Source organism: Syngnathus scovelli, chromosome 7 (assembly GCF_024217435.2).
Source record: "Syngnathus scovelli strain Florida chromosome 7, RoL_Ssco_1.2, whole genome shotgun sequence".
NCBI lineage: Eukaryota > Metazoa > Chordata > Actinopteri > Syngnathiformes > Syngnathidae > Syngnathus > Syngnathus scovelli.
In genome coordinates this window covers 13,481,982-13,505,220 of record NC_090853.1, presented here as the reverse complement: position 1 = coordinate 13,505,220, position 23,239 = coordinate 13,481,982, and the positions used below count along the sequence as shown (strand labels likewise).

The window sequence follows — 23,239 nt, the reverse complement described above, 5'->3', positions numbered from 1 at the left end:
GGCAGGCAGGCAGGCAGGCAGGCAGGCAGGCAGGCAGGCAGGCAGGCAGGCAGGCAGGCAGGCAGGCAGGCAGGCAGGCAGGCAGGCAGGCAGGCAGGCAGGCAGGCAGGCAGGCAGGCAGGCAGGCAGGCAGGCAGGCAGGCAGGCAGGCAGGCAGGCAGGCAGGCAGGCAGGCAGGCAGGCAGGCAGGCAGGCAGGCAGGCAGGCAGGCAGGCAGGCAGGCAGGCAGGCAGGCAGGCAGGCAGGCAGGCAGGCAGGCAGGCAGGCAGGCAGGCAGGCAGGCAGGCAGGCAGGCAGGCAGGCAGGCAGGCAGGCAGGCAGGCAGGCAGGCAGGCAGGCAGGCAGGCAGGCAGGCAGGCAGGCAGGCAGGCAGGCAGGCAGGCAGGCAGGCAGGCAGGCAGGCAGGCAGGCAGGCAGGCAGGCAGGCAGGCAGGCAGGCAGGCAGGCAGGCAGGCAGGCAGGCAGGCAGGCAGGCAGGCAGGCAGGCAGGCAGGCAGGCAGGCAGGCAGGCAGGCAGGCAGGCAGGCAGGCAGGCAGGCAGGCAGGCAGGCAGGCAGGCAGGCAGGCAGGCAGGCAGGCAGGCAGGCAGGCAGGCAGGCAGGCAGGCAGGCAGGCAGGCAGGCAGGCAGGCAGGCAGGCAGGCAGGCAGGCAGGCAGGCAGGCAGGCAGGCAGGCAGGCAGGCAGGCAGGCAGGCAGGCAGGCAGGCAGGCAGGCAGGCAGGCAGGCAGGCAGGCAGGCAGGCAGGCAGGCAGGCAGGCAGGCAGGCAGGCAGGCAGGCAGGCAGGCAGGCAGGCAGGCAGGCAGGCAGGCAGGCAGGCAGGCAGGCAGGCAGGCAGGCAGGCAGGCAGGCAGGCAGGCAGGCAGGCAGGCAGGCAGGCAGGCAGGCAGGCAGGCAGGCAGGCAGGCAGGCAGGCAGGCAGGCAGGCAGGCAGGCAGGCAGGCAGGCAGGCAGGCAGGCAGGCAGGCAGGCAGGCAGGCAGGCAGGCAGGCAGGCAGGCAGGCAGGCAGGCAGGCAGGCAGGCAGGCAGGCAGGCAGGCAGGCAGGCAGGCAGGCAGGCAGGCAGGCAGGCAGGCAGGCAGGCAGGCAGGCAGGCAGGCAGGCAGGCAGGCAGGCAGGCAGGCAGGCAGGCAGGCAGGCAGGCAGGCAGGCAGGCAGGCAGGCAGGCAGGCAGGCAGGCGTGCTCGTTTGGTTTCTTCAGATTTAGGAAAATGCTAAGACACTAAAGCAGAAATAAGACTTACACAGGTTGGTTGAGTTCAATCACAATTCTTGTTCAAAAAGCTCTGTCTTCTGGAACGTACAATACAGCGCTGGGCCCTTCAAGAGCAGAAAGTCTCCATTCAGAAAAGGCAACGTTCAAGGTTCTTTGGTTAGCTTATATCAGTTGCACATGCCAGTGTGGGCCGAGTTTGATGGGTGATGAGTCTTTGGGGTGGGGCAAGTTCGCCACGGGAGTGGGTGCTGGTTATAGGCGATTCGGTGTGTGTGGGGGCCGTTGTCCTCCATCCCGTCTTTCGGCCTTGGCGATCATCTTTGGCCGAGTCCTTGGCTGGCTCCCTCTGGCACCTGCTGGTTTAATCTCCACGTGACCTTCCTGTGAACATTCTTCATCAATCTTGGACATACACTGTCGTACCTCATTCTTTCAATTTTGTCATTTTGTACGAAATTATGTTAGCTTTTGGCTGTGACATCATTAGTCTATTGCTGTTCTTTTGATACTTCATGTCTTTGCTTATTCTTAGTTTAATCATGCTTCCAACCGTATCTTTTCTTTGTTAGGCAAAATAATTCCCTCTGTGCAGAGCGTTCAGTAGTAATCAAAAACTGGCTTCTAGTATTAGTCAAAACATAAGATACAATCAAGTACTGAACGGTCAAGACGACTCTGGCCGTGTCCATGATTTAGAGAAAAAACATCAGGCATGCATTACACAGTTCCTTAAAGGTCATTAAGCTATAAGGCAATATATCAAAAGTCATTTGTTATTTCAAAGTGCTCAGAAATATATATCAGATCATAAAGTTATAAAAACCTTTCTCATTACCATTCATCAAAAATGTCTAGTTATGTCTTCTTTATTGATTTGGTGTATAGGTATAATTATAAGCTTAAAGTGTTTCTTTAATTGATTTAATATGTGAATATACTTTTCTGCTTATGTACTTTATTCAATGAGGTTTGAGCATATCTGTTTTTGTAGCTAGGTAGGACTTTTTGTATTTCGACCCCATTCCTTCACTAGGTAGGTAGATAGATAGCTAGATAGCTAGATAGCTAGATAGAACCCCCAACCCATCCAGAAGATATCCATTCACAGTTGCATGTTAACCCCTCACAGTTGTAACCTGACACTGGTTCAAAGTGCAGCTAACAGAGGCTTTTTTTTTTTTTTTTAAAACATAACCAGCAATAACTACCGATCGAGCAACATCGGTGACAGTCTCTGTCATTTTTGTCAGCATTCTAATGTTTAAATGAGTCATAGTAAAAGTAAAACAGTTATAATAGTTTCATCTTAGTCATGTAACATTCTTAGACATTGACATCAGAGCGGAATGTTCATCATTAGTCACTGCTTGCAGGGCGTGGAATTTCCCCTGTGGTACCGTACAATCATTCTCCCTCCCAAAAAAATGTATCATCAATATTGTAGTGCCTAATATCAACTAATAACAGCAAGACATGTGATGTGTGACATGTGAAATAATCCTACTTACTGATTCTACAAAAGTGTTTATAGGCTCACAGTAACTATCAGAATCAAACTTTATGCTGTGTGGGAAGAGATAAGAAGTGTCATTGAGGAGGTATTATAAATTGCTGACATAGTGGTGTCCTGACCTGTAGTACGGGATCTAAATCAGACATCGATGGTTATTGATTACCTAATATTTTGATGGCTATTTTCTTACTGTAAAACTCTTGCAAAAAGCATTTCTGGCTTTTGTCTCTTGTGAAGGGACTTACAGCAATTCTTAGTAGGCCAACTCTCACACTAATGGAAGGTTTCATCTGTTCCTTTTTCTTTGCACATCAACACTGTAAAAACATATTTACATGCTCAACACATTGCTAATAATATAGAGACATCAGATCTGTCTCTGGTATCTGTGACATGCTTCCAATGCACTTGAACTGGATGCAATACTCAGAGTGCAGGTTTACAGTGGATGAACTATTCACGGTATGGCAGGAATAACAGTCTGAAAAAAATATAGTTTTAATAATATCCACGTGCACTGGCTGACTGACACCAGCACAAATTCACTTTCATGATATCTACCAACCAGCATGATAGCCAAAATTCAGTGCGAAATTCTTCTTCATCTTCTTCAATGTTGGTTGATGGTTTACTAAGAACTTCCCATTGGAGAAGTATTACACTCATTTTACACTGTCATACCGTATTACTTAAACTTGCTGGTTTGAAAATTGCACTGACCCTGGAATTTGTTTTAAAAAAACAAAAACAGCCAAAGTGAATAGTCTGTATACTATAAATGGGTTACATATTGCATGCAGCAGCTTTTTAATGTCTATGGCTCCATGTAACAGTCTCCTCTTGTGGGGTCTGGTCTGATGGTGCCCCCTCCTCTCCCAGCGGTCTCTCCCTCTTGCTCCTCCCTGTGCTCCTCCCCTGACAACCCGGACTCTCTTTTGGATCGTGTCTGTGCGGGCTCGGGCAGTGCTGCAAGCCGGCAGGCACTTAGTCATAGGAGCGCTTCTTGGATGAGAACGTGTATTACTGCCCGTTGGACTAAAGGAAGCTAAGGATTTTAAAGCGTATCAAGTTTGTGGTGTGATGTATCCACGCACGCACCAGTGGGTAAACTCGGCGCGTAACAAGTGAAATAGACAGCTGCTGTTGAGATCGCTCCGAAAACGGCAACATACATTAGATTTTTAGAGGGATTATCATAACAAAAGAACGCAAGGACAAAGACCATAAACACAGCGGTTGCTGCCTGAATTATTCAAAAATAATCCGAAGATACAGCCTTTTTTTTTTTTTTAATTGAAACGCTGCAGAGGCGATGAGCACTGCGGAGGGAGAGAACGCTTTCATTCATTGGACATAAAGTAAGTGGGGTTGTTTTCTCTGCTGTAGTCTTTATTTCTCTGAATTTTTATGTTGCTGGTGTGCAAAATACTGAGACCAATTTGTCTCTGTACAGTATAGATAGAGTACTACACTTTTGATATTGAAACGTTTATATTTTAAATCCCATTTTTAATACCTCCCTGACATGTCGTATGAAAGTTAGCATCAGTTTCATTTTTTCTGAAGGTACTAAACTAGATTTTATCAATGTTGAGTTTGGTGCAAATGTCTTTCAATTGACATTTGGCAGCAATTTATTTATTTATTTATTTATTTATTTATTTATTTATTTATTTATTTAGTGTTTCAAATCCACTGTGATTTTGTATGAAACAAAGTGATAAAGACTAGCATTTTCCATGTACATCCTTTTTTTTTTTTTTTAAATACCGCTTATCCTGTTCAGGGTTCACACGTCACCAATCGGTCCCAAATAATCAGTCCAAAATAAGTTTGAATAAAATTTGGTCTGTATAAATGCCACATATACACCAACCAGCTCAAACATTTCCCCCACATATATGTGAGTTCTGTTTATAGACAGTCAGGACACACGGGTCCAGTTTTGCAGACGCCTCCCCACTACCACCTTCTGACATAAGCAGACCTCACTGTCTCTGGCTACTGTTACATTGCTATTCCTGGTTGCTACTGTGACCCAACCAGGCCTTGTGACAGAAGTAGAAACATGCTTCCTCTGATTGTAGCTTCTGAAAGCCTTTTTTTAGCTTCATACTTCATGGAAGCCTTTGTGGCCTGTCTTCACTATCAGCGGGGTGTAGTTTTCACAGAAAAAAACAAAACCAAAATAACAGCTCTGGGAGACCTACATCTTAGCCAAGTGGTGGAAACTTGAACATGTTTATTGAAAATCATTACTACAGTATTTGTTGAATTGTCTAATTGGAGAATTTTATGAAAAGAACTGACTCAGCAATAGATTTTGACCTCGGGAAGTGCACTGTTTTGTGCACATGTTTTGACAATATGTTGCAATCTACATGAGAGAAGAACATCTAGGTAGTCTGCGCTGTTAAGTGAAGCCAGCCCACCTGGAGAACTAAAACAGACGGCTTGTCTGACATGATTAGGCCACATCCATTTTCCTTCAGGTGCGTGTTTACCAGCGGGGGATTGGCTTTCATTGTGACAAAAGGAAGAAGGGGCTTTGGTGGTTGTGGTCAGGGAACATCTGTTCAGACAATAGGTAACGTACCATTGACACTTCCAGTGATTGTGAAGTGTCAACTATACAATTCCACATCTGGTCACTGTGAGTGCTGTCATTAGCAAAGTGCAATTGGGTCAGTCCTCTTGTCGTGTACAAATGCCACCAAGTGGTACGGATACCCAATTATGGATTACTAAAGATACCTTATTGTTGGTATATGAACTAGTTTTACAGAATGGCGAGGTGTTCTGGTTCTACTATGGACTTTGGAAATATAATTCAAACATGTAACCATTGACAAGAACTTTGTTATAAAGTCTTTTTTATTCCTCACCCCCCATGAATATAGAGTCAAACACCACTCCTTTGCACTGCCGTCAAAGTAATCTTCCGCTGGCATTTGTGTGGCCCCTGTGTTTGATGACCCCTGACTTGTTGAAAACACCCATTGATTAACTGGGGGGCGGGTGACTTTTTGACCTTTGGCTAAGCCCCATAACTTAAGTGTTCCATAGCAACTGTCAACCATAGTTATGGCTACCCTATTGTGAAACCTCTCTGCTGCTTGAGTGATGTCACATGCTGGTGATTTAAAGACTTCATTCTAGTTGACCAGTAATGAATAAAAGTCATAGTTCTTAACTGCAATGGTAAAATTTAAACTCACCCACTATATACTGCAATCTTTTTGAATATGTTGGGTCAATATTTCAACCATCTGTTCATCTTCTTCCACTTATAGTCGTGTCACGGGGGTGGTAGCCTAAGCAGGAAAGCCCAGACTCCCAACTTTCCAGCTTTTCCAAAGAGATTTCAAGGCACTCCCAGCGGAGAGGCATATTTCTTTATTGTTATTGGAAGCACATCTGGTGAAGGCACAAATGAGAGCAGAACTTGATTATCATGTAAGCACAAGGCTTGCTGACTGTATTTGCCAACAAAGCAGACGGATCTGCGCCAAGCTGAGTATTCTGATGCAGCAACAGAGCATCTGTAGAGATTTGCTTGGCAGAGTGACAATTTGATGCCAAAAAGTCAATCTAAATTTACACCTGCTCAGACCATGTCTAAATACTGCTGCAGAATAAACCACTGGTCTAATGCGATTTTAGTGATTTTGTTTAGGCCAAAGGCAGACAGCTCAGTGGATATGTTTAAATCTCTAGCGGTTTTCACCAGCTCATTCTGTATAGCCGCTCACATTATCTGTTGCCACACCAACACTAGAGTGTCAATGCTTCACTCGATTATGCCTCATCCTCTTCTGTATAGCAATGTCTAAAAAATAAGGCCCATACTAATAGGGGTTGCTGGTCAATCAAGTAGGGGAAGCTCATTCTTCTCAAGCCTACATCATAAATGTTTTTATGTATTTACAAGTAAATTCTACTCTAATTGTGACAGGGGAGAGAAGCTCCATACTTGCCACAGCTCGTTTGGGAAAGCAATGGCAGAGTGACAAAAGAGAGTCGCCAAGCACAAGGCGAGTCATTTTAAAATAAAGACAAATTCGATTGTTGATTGTAAAGCAGTGTTTGTCAACCACTGTGCCGCGGCACACGAGTGCGTCGTGAGTGATCGTCAGGTGTGCCACGGAAAATGATCCAATTTCACCTAATTGGTCTAAAGATATTTTTTGAAAACAAATTAATTATTATCCGCAGATAATATACCATTGTTGAGTGTCTGTGCTGTAGTAGTGACTGGCAGCTTAATCATGTAATGATTCCTTATCACAAGATGGCAGCAGGGAGCGAATTGCATTGTACACTAAGACAATAGAATTAGTGATGCATGAATGTGACAGGTATACCAGTGAGAGCATTGTGGCTAGCAAGACTGTGCTGACAGTGATGGAGAAGTTTTTGAAAAGAAAAAATGCCAACTCCGATCTGGGCCCTGGACAAAATTCAGACCCAGATGTATGAGAAAGAAGGCAAATACCTTGAGCTCGAGGCAATACAATGAGAGTTATATTTCATTCGGATTTAGTTTTACCTGGGATGCAACAACACTGACTCCGTTGCACTTGGTATGTGGTGAAAAGCTATCTAACAGTGCTATGGTACCAAGCAAGCAAGTAAAATATACTGAGATTGAGATTTTGTACATGCAACTTTTCATATTGTAACAGTGAAATCTTTCCCAAATGTTATTGCACTTTACGTGCACATTTAATTTGAAAGAATAAATATAAGAGATGATAAAAATATGTTTTTGAGTTGATTCCTATTTAAGACACTTTGATAAGAATGACTATATCGTTAATATAGGTGGCTACGTCTTAACAGATTTTTGTTGGTGTGCCTCAAGATTTTTTCCAATGAAAAGCTGTACTGTGAATGAAAAACGGTTGACACACACTGTTGTAAAGTCTCTGGATCAGGTCAGAACAACGGATAAAAGCTCAGAGAATGCCACATGGGCGGTTTATACCCTGCCACCCCGCAAGAGGAAAACCATTTTAACCATTAACCATGGCATCTTGTTTTTTATAATTTTTTTTAATTTTTATTTATTTATTTTTGGTCACAACCCACAACTTGTGACCATTGGTGATGCCTGGACTGTAGCCCAACCGGTAAATAGTGAGTCCTTGTGATAGACCAATGCAGAGTCTGCATCACTGCAAATGCTGCTCTAATTCCAGTTAGCTTTCACTTCTGTTTAGGCCCCCCCTTAACTAAGTGAACTGATATACTGATGCATAATGTACATGACTATGGCCAATTTAGCTTGAGGAGGACTTGGACAATCCACATGAGGTGACCGCTAGAAGCAGCTTGCAAAAAGGATCGCTTACAGAAAGGGAGTGTGCTGGCCAGGGTTGAAATATTTTTGTAGCATGTGACAGGCAGCATGGTGCAGAGGGAATAACTTGTGACAACAGTCCAGGCACAGAGACATCTCACAAAGCCGTACAGTCTCCAATGACTTGCATGGCTTAATACAGCAGCATCCTTACATAATATTGCATACGTAAAATACTGTGACAAATCTCCTGACTTGTTGTGAGCTCACTATACTAGAATGTGAAGCTCTCCCATTCCTAACCACTTTTGCTTCCTCACATCTAATCTTTAAAGCAAATATCCCAGAGGCTAAACTGATGTGCTGGAAAGATTGGTCCAGTGGTTGGAACACGAAGATGTTATTAGAGAATTTGGTCCACAGACATATTTCAAATTGGTCCAGCTGCTTCTTTTAATGCCACGTAGAGGTCTTGGCATAAAGTGGCCCAACAACTCATATGCCTTTGTGACCCCAAAGGAATACTTACTCTGATTCGTCTCATCAGCTTTGACATTATGTAAATCCATCCATCGAACCGCTTAGTCCCCACGGGGGTCGCGGGTGTGCTGGAGCCTATCCCAGCCGTCATTGGTCAGTGGGCGGGGGACACCCTGAACCGGTTGCCAGCCAATCGCAGGGCACACAGAGATGAACAATCATCCGGACTCGCACTCAATGGGCAATTTGGAGTTCTCAATCGGCCTACCAAGGGACGTGGGAGGAAACTGGAGTGCCTGGAGAAAACCCACGTGGGCCCGGGGAGAACATGCAAACTCCACACAGGGAGGGCCAGAGGTGGAATCGAACCCGCACCTTCCTAACTGTGAGGCGGACGTGCTACCCAGTGCCCCACCGAGCCACCCATTATGTAAATAATTTGGAAAATAGGATATGGATTGTTTTTAAGTAGGAGTTAAATCCATTCTATTATTCATTGTTTGTGCCTTCTTGTTTTATTTTCTTGTGTTGTTTACTTGTATGTACATTGTGACCTATGTCTTGTCACCATGGGATAGTGAGAACATAATTTCGATCTCTTTGTCTTGGCATGTGAAGAAATTGACAATAAAGCAGACTTTGACTTTTGACTTATGTAATTGATAAATTATAATTTTTTCTTAATAATTCAAACACAATTGTATTATTTTTTCAATCATTACTGTGGGACATTCAATATAGAAGTAAAACATAATAGCATGCGCTATCTAAAAAGACTTCATTGTTTAAGTACTGCTAGATCATTAAAAAAAGATTAGACTGTAATGAAACAGACTTTAAAGTTGTATTTTATTACAAATTGACAAACATTCTCTTAAATTCTCATCTGAAATGAGTCATACATGACAGCGTCCTTCTCAAAGGCGAAACGAACACACTTTTAATTTGCTGACTGGTGTGTTCTATATATGGGTTATGGGTATTAACCTTGACTCAATCAGCCCTTATGTGTTTGGTAATACACTTAGATGGTCCTGCAGTTAGAGTGGGTTGCTATGTTCTTGTGGGAGGATAGAATCTCATGGCAACAATTTCACTCTCTATGTGTCCTTAGACCTGGAGATCAGTCAAGTAGAAAACTCTACGACTTATTCCGATGGAAAGCACTTTATAGAAAGCATTTTACTTTGGATGGTTTAAACAGTCAGTCTGTGGAAACATTGTGGTGCTGAATGATGCGACTTCTCAGTATCCACTCAGCGATGAAGGCAGGGGAGTTTAGATGAATCATTTCTGGAGTGCTGAGGAAGACATTGCTCTCCACCACACTGGTCAGGCAATCCATTTAATTACTGGGTAGGATCTTGTTGCATGTACACACAGCTCTACTCATCCTCCACTCTGTGATGCCAATCCTAACAGTGAAAGTCCTATGTGATATTACTCCGTGCAGTGTAATTATTAAAATGACAACGATCTGATTTTCCTGTCGGAAAGAATTCGTTGATTAAATAGATTTCATTTTCTACATCAGCTCGTTTGCTGAGCGCAGCTTTTCAGGGAGCTAATAAAACATTTGCAAACTGCCTTTTGGAAGGAACTTGACAACCTGCTCTTAAAGCCTGCATGTTTTTTTGCCACAATTATTCCAAATGACAGCCTCGGCAATGTGTGTTATGTAGAGATAGATTATGTTTTTTTTTCAGAGGCAATACAATACCAATTATTAGTAGTCATGGATGCCAATAACCAAAAGTTGAAGCCATGATTAATTTTCAATAAGGAAAAATATTGATGTAAAACTAAAACAAAAAACACTAACGCCAACGCTTAACTTTCTTGAATTGTCTTTAAATATGTTTATTGGACAACGTTTCAAATTTGCAAAATGTTTAATTTTTTTTCTTTTTTTTCCCAAAATATTAGACATCTTTGTTCTTCAATTCAATTAAATAGTTCAGTGATCTCTCTGTGTCCTCAGCATGATTTAAAAAACCTAAATCAAACTTCAACTAGTAAACGGCTCCTGGTATTTTTCTATCGTAAATAAAGTTTTCCAAAATTAATCTTAAGCATTTCATACAAAAACAAACATCACAGAGTCATCTTTTTCATCAGTATCTCCTAAACAATTAAATGCAAATAAATATTTTCCTGAAGTTAACACAGTTATAAAGTGATCTCTATTCAGTGTTTTTAGAAAAGATTTTAAAAGATTAAAGATTGAGTCTTATAATCTCCCCTGCCTCCCTAGTGTTAAGAAAACATTACAGAAAAATATACTGTGCCTCTTGTGTTTGTCTTATAATAATAGAGATTAACCCCTTATTTTTATACTGATATGACATTTGTTGTTAAAATGGGGCCTTCTGTGTGGACTCTGCATGTTCTTCCCTGTGTCTGTGTGGGTTTCGTTCTGGTGCTCTAGTCTCCTCCCACATTCCAAAAACATGTGTAGTAGGCCAATTGACCACTCCAAATTGCCCATAGGTGTGAATGATTGTTTGTCTCTACCTTGCAATTGGTCGGTTACCAGTTCGGGTTGTTTCCCGCTTACCACCCAAGAACTGCTGGGATAGTATGCCGGGAACCCTCATGAGGACAAGTGGTTTGGAAGATGGAGAAAATGTGGGTGCCTCAACCGGTTAAAAGAATTTACAGCGACGATAGACCTTTTAATAGTCCTGGGCAATATGGCCCAGATGTCATATTCAGTTCAGTATTGGCTGAATGACCAAACATCCCAGTATCGTAACTTGAAAATTGTCAAAAGACAGCAACGAAGAATCAATGAATATTTATTATTATTTGGAACACCACCGTATACTGATACAATCTCTATTTTCGCTGTAATCCTGAAAAAATACAAAAATAAAAATACAAATCATAAAAACTCAAAATGGCCTTTGAAATGCCAGTCCTTTGATGGATACTTCAGTTTTTTATTTCAAATGGAAAATTTGCTTTGGAGTGGAATAAATTCAAGGCCAACCAGCATCTCAGACCAGATTGTGTTTGACCTGCCTTGAATTTATTTTCAGGTCTTAAGAAATATTTTGCAACAATGTTTTGTCTCTGGGTGGTAAGGTTTAGTCCCCTTGGGCGTCTTTCACATAAATTCCTTACTGTCATAAAATAAATTGTTGGTGTGTATTTTAAGGTGAGGTGAGGGTTAGGGTTCACGAACTGCCCTGCCTCTGTTTGTTTGGTGTGGCAATGGCATGTCTGACTTTTGTCTGTGCTGGAGATAAGGAGTGAACCAGAGATAAATCAGTGAACCACCCACCTTTTGTGTGGATTATGGCATCAGACAGCTCAACAGACACTGTTTTCATTATTGTAATGGCAGCGATGACCTTAAGACAAATTCCTGGCTCATATCCTTCTTTTAGGAGTACCGTATTTTCCGGACTATAAGTCACAGTTTTTTTTTTGTTGTAATTTCATAGTTTTTTTCTTCTCTATTATGCATTTTATGGCTGGTGCGACTTGTACTCTGGAGCGACTTATAGTCCGGAAAATATGGTATTTTTATGCTCCCAAATGATTACGTTGCAATTGTGAAAATACTTTTTAATTCATCCAGCGTCTGTTTCTTGTTCACATTTACATGGAGCAGCACCATTAAATGGTCAGTATCTTCAAAAAAGAACCACCGCGGTTTCATGGTCAACCTTTGTTTGAGTGCTCTATAATGAATAACGCTTTGTGATTTATGTCCCTCTTGAGTGTACTACATGGCTTGCAACTCACTATACTGTAAATCAACTCATTATAGTCAGATCAGTTATGTGATGCCGCTATCACTTCGGGAGAATCCATCACAATAAGTTGACGGACCTTTGTCTGCTTCCTATTGACGAGTGTTAACTACTGCACAGAGACTGCAATAATTGAACTTCTTGTTAGTCTTAGGAACTGTAGACTGATTGGCTGGAAAAATACCCTGCCCTAAATGAGAGCTTGGGTACTTTTGTTTATGATTTAGTCAATACGCTCTTGGGGAGGATTCTGTTGAACACATGCTTTTTATAAACAGAGAGTACAGTCAAGTGTGTGGTGTGTGGAAGTCCATGAAAAACACAAATGTATCAGTTTAATATTGGAATTGTGCTGAGGAATTGCACGGTGGCATACTGAAAATTGTGGCTAAGATTTTTCCACTCAAAATAATGCCAGTTTTTGATGAGAATTCACAGGTGTCAAACTCAACACCAGGGGGCCAGACCGGGCCTGCGCCTTGTCGACTTAAATGTTTTTGTAAATTGTCCTAATTTTTGACAACACAAGAGTGTTTTGTTACCACCCCATTTCAAATAAACTGAAAAACAATTTAATAAACACATTTCTGGCTTCTGACTTTAAAACTAGTTATCCATCAATATATTGTGTAGTATATATATATATATATATATATGTGTGTGTGTGTATATAAAACCGAGGCTCCATTGTGTATATATATATATATATATATATATATATATATATATATATATATATATATATATATATATATATATATATATATATATATATATATATATATATCAGGGCTGTGGACTTGGTCGGATTTTTGCACCGAGTCCGGTCTCTTGACCACCGAGTCCGAATCCGACTCCGGCTGTCCATTTTTTCTGTTAATTCATGTCACTGCTTAGTCTTTATTCAAGGCTAATTTAGATCAAAATCTACCAGAACGAACGCAACTGCTTTCACACTGGCTGGTTCGGCTTATATAGGATCCCTTGCTGAGAGCGCGGACGTAAAAGTTAAGCGACGTTCCAATCGGACGTCGGATCGATAACATTTTCCCTGCCCTACCGGAGTTGAGCTAGTTCATAACATACATCATTCATGGCGTAGTCATAAATGTACGGTTGACAATTTAACCAATAGAAGTGGATACATTGGAACATAATCTACACTCTAATATATTATTTGACATGGTATTAAATGCGCTTCCCATGGGCTCACCACCTGTGGGAGGGGCCGAAGGGGTCGGGTGTAATGTGAGCTGGGCGGCAGCCAAAGGCAGGGACCTTGGCGGTCTGATCCCCGGCTGCAGAAGCTGGCTCTTGGGACATGGAATGTCACCTCTCTGGCTGGAAAGGAGCCCGAGCTGGTGTGCGAGGCAGAAAAATTCCGACTAGATATAGTCGGACTAGCCTCCACGCACAGTTTGGGCTCCGGTACAAGCCCTCTCGAGACGGGCTGGACTCTCTTCCACTCTGGAGTTGCCCACGGTGAGAGGCGTCGAGCAGGTGTGGGTATACTTATTGCCCCCCGGCTGGGCGCCTGCACATTGGGGTTCACCCCGGTGAACGAGAGGGTAGCCTCCCTCCGCCTTCGGGTGGGGGGATGGGTCCTGACTGTTGTTTGTGTCGATGCACCAAACGGCAGCTCAGAGTACCCACCCTTCTTGGAGTCCCTGGAGGAAGTGCTGGAGAGCGCTCCTTCTGGGGACTCCATCATTCTACTGGGTGACTTCAATGCTCACGTGGGCAATGACAGTGAGACCTGGAAGGGCGTGATTGGGAGTAACGGCCCCCCCGATCTGAACCCGAGCGGTGTTCTATTGTTGGACTTCTGTGCTCGACACGGATTTTCAATAATGAACACCATGTTCAAGCATAAGGGTGTCCATGTGTGCACTTGGCACCAGGACACCCTAGGCCGCAGTTCGATGATCGACTTTGTAGTCGTGTCATCGGATTTGCGGCCGCATGTTTTGGACACTCGGGTGAAGAGAGGGGCAGAGCTGTCAACTGATCACCACCTGGTGGTGGGTTGGCTCCGATGGTGGGGGAAGATGCTGGTCCGACCTGGCAGACCCAAACGCTCTGTGAGGGTCTGCTGGGAACGTCTGGCAGAATCTCCTGTCAGGAAGAGCTTCAACTCCCACCTCCGGCAGAGCTTTTCCCACGTCCCGGGGGAGGCGGCGGACATTGAGTCTGAGTGGACCAGGTTCCGCCCCTCCATTGTTGAGGCGGCCGACCGGAGCTGTGGCCGTAAGGTCGTTGGTGCCTGTCGTGGCGGCAATCCCCGAACCCGCTGGTGGACACCGGCGGTAAGGGATGCCGTCAAGCTGAAGGAGTCCTATCGGGCTATTGGCCTGCGGGACTCCGGAGGCAGCTGACAGGTACCGGATGGCCAAGCGGAACGCGGCTTCGGCGGTTGCTGAGGCAAAAACCCGGGTGTGGGAGGAGTTTGGTGAGGCCATGGAGAATGACTTTCGGACGGCTTCGAGGAAATTCTGGTCCACCATCCGGCGTCTCAGGAGGGGGAAGCAGTGCAACGTCAACACTGTTTACAGTGGGGATGGCGTGCTGCTGACCTCGACTCGGGACGTCGTGAGTCGGTGGGGAGAATACTTCGAAGACCTCCTCAATTCCACCTTCACGCCTTCTATTGAGGAAGCAGGGCCTGGAGACTCTGAGGTGGATTCTCCAATCTCTGGGGTCGAAGTCACTGAGGTAGTTAAAAAACTCCTCGGTGGTAAGGCCCCGGGGGTGGATGAGATCCGCCCCGAGTTCTTAAAGGCTCTGGATGTTGTGGGGCTGTCATGGCTGACACGCCTCTATAACGTTGCGTGGACATCGGGGACAGTGCCTCTGGATTGGCAGACTCGGGTGGTGGTTCCCCTCTTTAAGAAGGGGGACCGGAGGGTGTGTTCCAATTACAGGGGAATCACACTCCTCAGCCTCCCTGGTAAGGTGTATTCAGGGGTGCTGGAGAGGAGGGTCCGTCGGGAGGTCGAACCTCGGATTCAGGAGGAGCAGTGTGGCTTTCGTCCTGGCCGTGGAACAGTGGACCAGCTCTACACCCTCGGCAGGATCCTCGAGGGTGCATGGGAGTTTGCCCAACTAGTCCACATGTGTTTTGTCGATTTGGAGAAGGCGTTCGACCGTGTCCCTCGGGAGGTTCTGCGGAGGGTGCTTCGGGAGTACGGGGTGCCGAGCCAACTGATAAGGGCGGTTCGGTCCCTGTATCACCGATGCCAGAGTCTGGTCCGCATTTCCGGCAGTAAGTCGGATTTGTTCCCAGTGAGGGTTGGACTCCGCCAAGGCTGCCCTTTGTCACCGATTCTGTTCATAATTTTTATGGACAGAATTTCTAGGCGCAGCCAAGGGGTTGAGGGGGTCCGGTTTGGGGACCTCAGCATCGCGTCTCTGCTTTTTGCAGATGACGTGGTGCTGTTGGCTTCTTCAGGCCGTGATCTCCAGCTCTCTCTGGAACGGTTCGCAGCCGAGTGTGAAGCAGTCGGGATGAGGGTCAGCACCTCCAAATCTGAGTCCATGGTCCTCGATCGGAGAAGGGTGGAATGCCCTCTCCGGATCGGGGATAAGATCCTGCCCCAAGTGGAGGAGTTCAAGTATCTTGGAGTCTTGTTCACGAGTGAGGGGAGGATGGAGCGCGAGATCGACAGGCGGATCGGTGCAGCGTCGGCAGTAATGCGGACCCTGTACCGGTCCGTTGTGGTGAAGAGAGAGCTGAGCCAAAAGGCAAAGCTCTCAATTTACCGGTCGATTTACGCTCCTACCCTCACCTATGGTCACGAGCTATGGGTCGTGACCGAAAGAACGAGATCCCGGATACAAGTGGCCGAAATGAGTTTTCTCCGCAGGATGTCCGGGCTCTCCCTTAGAGATAGGGTGAGAAGCTCGGTCATCCGGGAGAGACTTGGAGTAGAGTCGCTACTCCTCCATGTTGAGAGGAGCCAGATGAGGTGGCTCGGGCATCTTATCAGGATGCCTCCTGGAGGCCTCCCTGGGGAGGTGTTCCGGGCATGTCCCACCGGTAGGAGACCCCGGGGACGACCCAGGATGCGCTGGAGAGACTATGTCTCTCAGCTGGCCTGGGAACGCCTTGGGATCCCCCGGGATGAGCTGGATGAAGTGGCTGGGGAGAGGGAAGTCTGGGAGTCCCTCCTAAAGCTGCTGCCCCCGCGACCCGACCCCGGATAAGCGGAAGAAGATGGATGGATGGATGGTATTAAATGCGTGGCTTTACAAAAGTAGTCATTGAAGCCCACCCTTAGCCCTGAGTGCCATTGGCATGAGGCAAAATGCTTGAAAACACACACTCTCGCCCAATGAAATAACCATTCTGAAACACAGGACATGTAAGATAATGTTTTTAATCATTAATTACACCATTATAGCTCAGACATTTATCTAAACACAAATAATTAGTGACGACCCCACAACTATCAAAACACATCAATGATATAAACTGGGTGACATAATCGTCCTTGACATTGGTACATAATGTAAACATTAGCCTAAGTGCAACTCAACGCGGCCGCATTGATCGTAAGCAGAGCTGTGGACAGTATTCCTATGCGCATTCTCAGCAGCATGATGAAAATAAAATTAATAAAACGTATTTTTTTTTTTTATTGTCGGACTCGGTGGACTCGGTCAAAATCAGCACTGAGTCCGAGTCCGGCAAAAGTGACCGAGTCCGAGTCCCCGAGTCCGAGTCCACAGCCCTGATTAGAACACTGCAGCGGTTGCTGCAAATGGGCTTTTGTACAGATATGTAGGCATTGAATTAAAAAACAGACTTTTGCATCTAGACTAGTTATTTACCACATAAACAATGTAGAGTGTATTCCAGATTAGTTAGTTCAATGTTATCGTCATTGAAAAAAATGGGAATTTTATTTTAAAAACAGTGAGCAGTGTATATGTAATATGAGGCCATCATACATGTATGTACATGTGTGATGGAGAACTCCCCCATCTGCTTGCATGGATCCCACCTCTGCTCCAACAGGAAGTCCTATCACCTCGTAATCTTTGCCGGGTCATATTGAGAAAGCAATAACCATGCTTATCTCTTGTGGAGATTGTGGATTGGGATTGGATTGAATTAGTCATGTGCGTCATGTGTTTGGACATAGATTGTGTAGCCATGGGGATGAATGGGCATGAGTTGGCTGATGTAGTTTTAGGCAGACTCGATAAGGGTGACATATAAACACTGTTATCAGCACTACTGTACTGTAGAAATAGTTGCTTTTGGTCATGATGTGTGTATACAGAGGACATGGCATGCATGTGTGCAATGATTTGGACGAGTTAAAGAATAATAAATGCGAAGCTTCTTTCTTTCTTTCCAGAAGAAATATCTAAAATTATCTAACTACCAAATTGTTTTGTTTATATTGCCAAAATGTAAAGTTTTCTTCCAGATGTCACTTACTTTGAGGAGTATATTCTTATTTGCAATTTGCAGCCAATTTTAATTGATAGTCACTGTAAAAAGTATATAATCAAGGGTCAGTCAACAACCCTACTGTTTTCAAAACAAATGCAACATCATTGAACCAAAGTGAAATTTCTACTTATCCCAATATTCATGACACCGCAACCTTTGTTGCTACCACTGTGACATTGTCTAAAATAGAAGCACAATATCCATCCATCCATCCATCCATCCATCCATCCATCCATCCATCCATCCATCCATCCATCCATCCATCCATCCATCCATCCATCCATCCATCCATCCATCCATCCATCCATCCATCCATCCATCCATCCATCCATCCATCCATCAACAGCGCTTATTCTGGTCAGGGTTGTGGGGGGTGCTGTAGCTTATCCCAGCTGGCATCTGGTGAAAGGCAGTCTACACCCTGAACTGGCAGTAGCAGGGCACATAAGCACAATAATGAAACAATTTTCATCACTTCATTTGTATTGTACACTTCCACTTTAGCACTAAATTGAAATACAAACATGATTGTGTATGTTGATGAAATGACATTGCTGAGGTAAAAAAGTTAACTTCCTTTCTACACAGTCGTCTGGGAATTTAACCTGTGACCGTCCACTACAAGGATAACCACTCTGCCATCTGAGCCAAGTTGAAAAATGGTTACATTTTATGAGACCGATAGATTAAAATGTTAAGTGTAAAAACAGCATCCACAAGACTAACCCTAGTCCCACAATGGACTTGTATTTTGTGGAAAAACACAAATACAGAAATAAAAAGTTATAGAGATTGCCATTACCTCCTAACCCCAATTTAACTAACTTTGCTTCCAAAGTACTTCTGAAATTGCATCTTATCTTTTTAATTGGGTGTAACTACTGTAGGAGATGTTTGTTGTGGTGAGGGCCATCAGATAACCCGGCTTTGCAAACCAGTGGGGTTTTGCAAGGGAGTAGCCAGAGGATGTTTCTGTTTTTTTAATGTTTTAAAATTTTTATGTACCGTAATTTTCGGACTATAAGTCGCTCCGGAATATAGGTCGCATTAGCCATAAAATGCCAAATAAGGTGAAAAAAAACATATATAAGTTGCTCCGGAGTATAAGTCACATTTTGGGGAGGAAATTTATTCGGCAAAATCCAACACCAAGACCAGACATGAACGAGCAACAACAGGCTAAACGATAGGTATGCTAACGTGACATAAACACAAATGAAGAGCTGAGAACGGGCCTAACGTAACATTCAGAGTTATTCAAAAAACTGTTACATAAATAACACGTTAATAAAACCATCTGTGTCACTCCAATTCATTAAATCCATCGATCGTCCTTCGTCAGCAATGCGTGCACGCCGCTGACGGCACTTGCACTTCAAAATATTCCACAAGCCCATATAACGATATATAAATTAGATATCAAATAACTATTATATAAGCAATACTGTTATCAAACCATCTGTGTCATTCCAAATCATTAAATCCATCGATCGTCTTTTGTCAACAATGGGTGCGCGCGGCTGACGACGCTTGCACTTCAAAATATTCCACAGGCCCATATAACAATATATAAATTAGATATCAAATAACTATTATATAAGCAATAGTATTATCAAACCATCTGTGCACTCGAAATCATTAAATCCATCGATCAAATTCCTCGTTCTTTGTCAACAACGCCGCGCGTGCGCCCTGACGTCAGCCTCGTCGTTATTCCACAGATCTACTATATAACTATATTGTAACGTTAACAAAGTTCAAGGAAAGGCGTGGGTTTGGTAAACGGCTCTTCATTTAACAAAACAAACTTCCAGGCGTGTGGCGGCGTGGCCTTCCAGCCACGGAAGTGGAAGAGAGCTCCATAGAATAGGACCGGGCGTGCGTAAAAGCCATGACCAAGCCCTATCCACCGTCTCCGGACAGCCACCCGGCCGAGCGCCGGCCCCAGACTTCCATCCACGGAGGTGAAAGAGAGTTCCATAGAATAGGACCGGGCGTGCGTAAGAGCCATGACCGAGCCCCATCCACCGTCCCCGGACAGCCACCCGGCCGATCGCCGGCCCCAGACTTCCATCCACGGAGGTGAAAGAGAGCTCCATAGAATAGGACCGGGCGTGCGTAAAAGCCATAATAGTTTTTCAAACCTTCTGTGTCACTCCAAATCCTTAAATCCTTCAAACTCTTCGTCCGCCGTGTCACTTAGAAATAAAGCCGCTAATGATGCCGGTAGTACGTGGGGCCCTTTGTCATCTTCGTCATCCCGTGGTCAATCTTTGTCTTCTTTGTAAACAACCGCCGCGCACGCCGCGCCGCGCATGCCGCGCACGCCGCACCGCGCTGCTGACGTCACTTGAAATTCAAATTACAGTAATCCTTTGCTACATCGCGGTTCGATTATCGCGGTTTCACTTTTTTGGGGGGAAGATTTTTGAAATAAAACACATATAAGTCGCTCCTTATTATAAGTCACCCTGTTAGAGATTTGCTCACTCCAACTTATTTTGCAAGAACCAAACAGGAGACAAGCAAGTTCTTTTAGACACCTGCAGGTGGAGAGTCCATTCGTCGCTGTCTGAACAGCGATTATCGAATGAAGTCTGAAAAGTCTCCTTCCTGCAAGGGCATATTTATTAGGAGGAACAGAGCGGGGGTGAGAGTGGACAGGTTTGGTGAACCCCCGGCCTCTGGTAAGATCAGAGCAGGGGGTGTTTTACGATGTTGTGGGAAACAGAACAACTTTGATTGCTTCCTCTGCAGCTGGTCAATCAAGCAGAGGAAGTAACCACTCTATTTTACTGCGTTGTGAGAGCAAGACAAGATTGGTTAATCATTATAGTCTACATTCCAACATAATCCTATGATAAAGATAACCTGGAAAACCCTAACATCTCCCTCCTGTTTTATCATATGATTATGTCATCCCAAACAACAAAGACAAGTAAAACAAACATATATACATGTATAATGAAGAAAGAAGAATAGTAAAAATAAAAACAACAAACATATAGATAGCAACACCTTCCAGTGAAGATGAGGCATTACCTCAACACCCCAGATCAAACTTATTGTGTAAGCGAAAAACCTGCTGGCCAGATGTTATTAGCAGGAAAATTCTTACACGGCCCCGTTGCCACAGGCGACCAGAATGCTATCAATAAAAAATAAAAAGAAAAACACAGAAACAGTACATCATTGTATCCATCACTTGGGAAGCATTTTCGATGGTCAAATCAACAAGTTTCCGTAATACATGCTCAACAGAACAGCATCTACGCAATCCACGTCTCATTATCATTATCACAACTGTCACGTCTAACAAGTTGTATATGTGCCCGTGTTTTCGTCAGCTGATGATGTTCTAGTCTGTAGGTGAGGTCTGTCACACACACCGGCGCACACACTCGTGTCCAGTTGGCAGGCAGCATCGGACAACTCCTGTGACCACAAAACCATGATCCGTACTGAACAGGCACGTGCACTCATAGGATGCAGGTGAGGCAGTGCCTCTGAACTTCTGAATGAAGTAGGTCCCGTCCGATGGTGCAGCCATGTTGGTAGTAGAGCCCTTACACCTTGAAAACGGCTCTCTCATCCTGGCACACAGCGGTGATGTCCAAAGCTCCCATCCAGTTTCCTCCTGGAGAGCAGTCGTCGTTAATGCATTTGTGGGTCCTGCAACCTTGGGTGCAACATGTGTAGTCAGCAAGACTTGGAATGGTCCCTCCCGTCGTGGCTGGCCCAGTTCCTTCCTTTGATGACCTCGATGTAGACCCAGTCTCCTGGATTGATGGGGTTGTCGACCTGTGAGGAGGAAAGATCAAGCGGCAGTAAATTTGTCTTTGACACAGTTTGAGCGTCCTGATCATATAATCTGCCAAGGACTGCTCTTCATCTGTTGTTTGCAACTCTCGTAGTCAATTGTAGTGCCCATTTAACTGGCAAATAGGAATGTTTGCGGGAAGAGTTTGAACACTTCCTAATGATTCCCTTTAACCAAAAACTATTTATGACAGGGGCGTTCCCATTTATTGCCTCCTGGTTTAAAAGAGATTGTCTTACCCATGCCTTCTTTCTCCTCACACGCTCGCACCCACACAGGGTGTGAACACACACACACACACACACACACACACACACACACACACACACACACACACACACACACACACACACACACACACACACACACACACACACACACACACACACACGCACCCACGCAGACAAAGAGATTCTAATCCATCTCTCATGTAGCTTCTCTTGATAGAATCTCCTATTGGTAAATGTATAGCAGACGTTTTAGCATATAATCCCATACTCTGCTCTCTCACTTCTACTTTTTCATGTCGGTGCAGTCGTAGGTGGCCCCTATTGCAGTCATTGTCTTGTTAACTGTCGCCTTGTGACTCCTATGCATGACTGTGTGAATGTCAAAAATTGAACGTACCTAACTTTCTGACCATCCAACCTCCACTGTGGTATAAAAAACCTTACTATTGTATTGAGTAGGTACATTGAGCAACCTAGCTTCCTCCTGACTGCCAAATGTCCTGTTCTAAAATTTATATAACTCGACCTCTACTTTTAAGCTTGATGAGCCAAAATATCAGATCTTGCTCTTGTTTCCTACCGTTTTAGCCTATTTGTTTTATCCAAATCCGTTCAATCTCTGATTATAATCTGTAGCCCTACGTATTTTTCAAATTTTTATTTATTTATTTATCAAATCTCCTCAGTTCTGTCAAACTCAGTGCACAATGAACCTCCCTTCCACTTTGAACCAAGCTCCACCAAATTTGGTAACGCCAAGGAGTGCGATTTGGTTGTCGGACACTCCAAGTCCATTTCTTTTTGCCGCACTTCACCCTCTCACGTTGGTGTTCTTTGGCTGTTGCTTCAGAGCGACCCCATCCATTACTCTTGAATGAGTCCATTGTTCAAATGAGTCAATTTTCATCATTGTGAGTTCCTCCGCTTTTCACTGTCTTTTCTCGTCCCCGAGGATGTTGTATTTGCTCCGGAGTGTACTTGTCCTCCTCCAAGCACAACAGCAGTCTTTTCTTGTCCTTCGCCAAAGGTCAAAGGTGCTTCAGAGCCAGGCACCATTTTGTGGTGGTTCACGGCTGCAGGCGAAGTCTCGGATTGGGTTTCAGGGACTCTGACACTGAGAATGACAGGCTGGGACATCAAACTTGTAAGACTATCTTCAAATGTAGCTGCGCCATCAATTTGCTGGTAACATTGTTTACCAAACTTCAAATTCTCCTAATAACAGCGGTCTCGTTTTTATATCGTAAATCCTGCAACTCATCCTATTTTTGAGCTACATTTTATCTATAGTTCCAATTTAATCGGACAGTATGTTGTCTTCAGTATCATTATTGAAAATCAACTCATCGAGGTCTGCTTTCCACATCAAGCCCTGATCTGTATGTCTTGACCTCTCACATGTTATTGTCATGCTTGCTCAAAAATGTGACTTAGAGTATGGTGCTGTGAATTCTCAA

At 44.5% G+C, this 23,239-nt stretch overlaps 1 protein-coding gene across 14 annotated transcripts in view; it reads left to right on the top strand.

Annotated features, from left to right (window-relative positions):
* The window catches only part of phldb1b (pleckstrin homology-like domain, family B, member 1b), a 154,998-nt gene that overhangs the window by 58,386 nt on the left and 73,373 nt on the right, over positions 1–23,239 (top strand). Inside the window, exon 1 of one of the 14 annotated variants that reach the window (XM_049725649.2) lies at positions 1,176–4,086. The exons of the other annotated variants lie outside the window; for them this stretch is intronic. The gene's annotated coding sequence lies outside the window, so the exon portion shown is untranslated. Of the gene's footprint in view, positions 1–1,175; positions 4,087–23,239 lie in introns of those variants that run through there. 14 annotated transcript variants of the gene reach the window in all.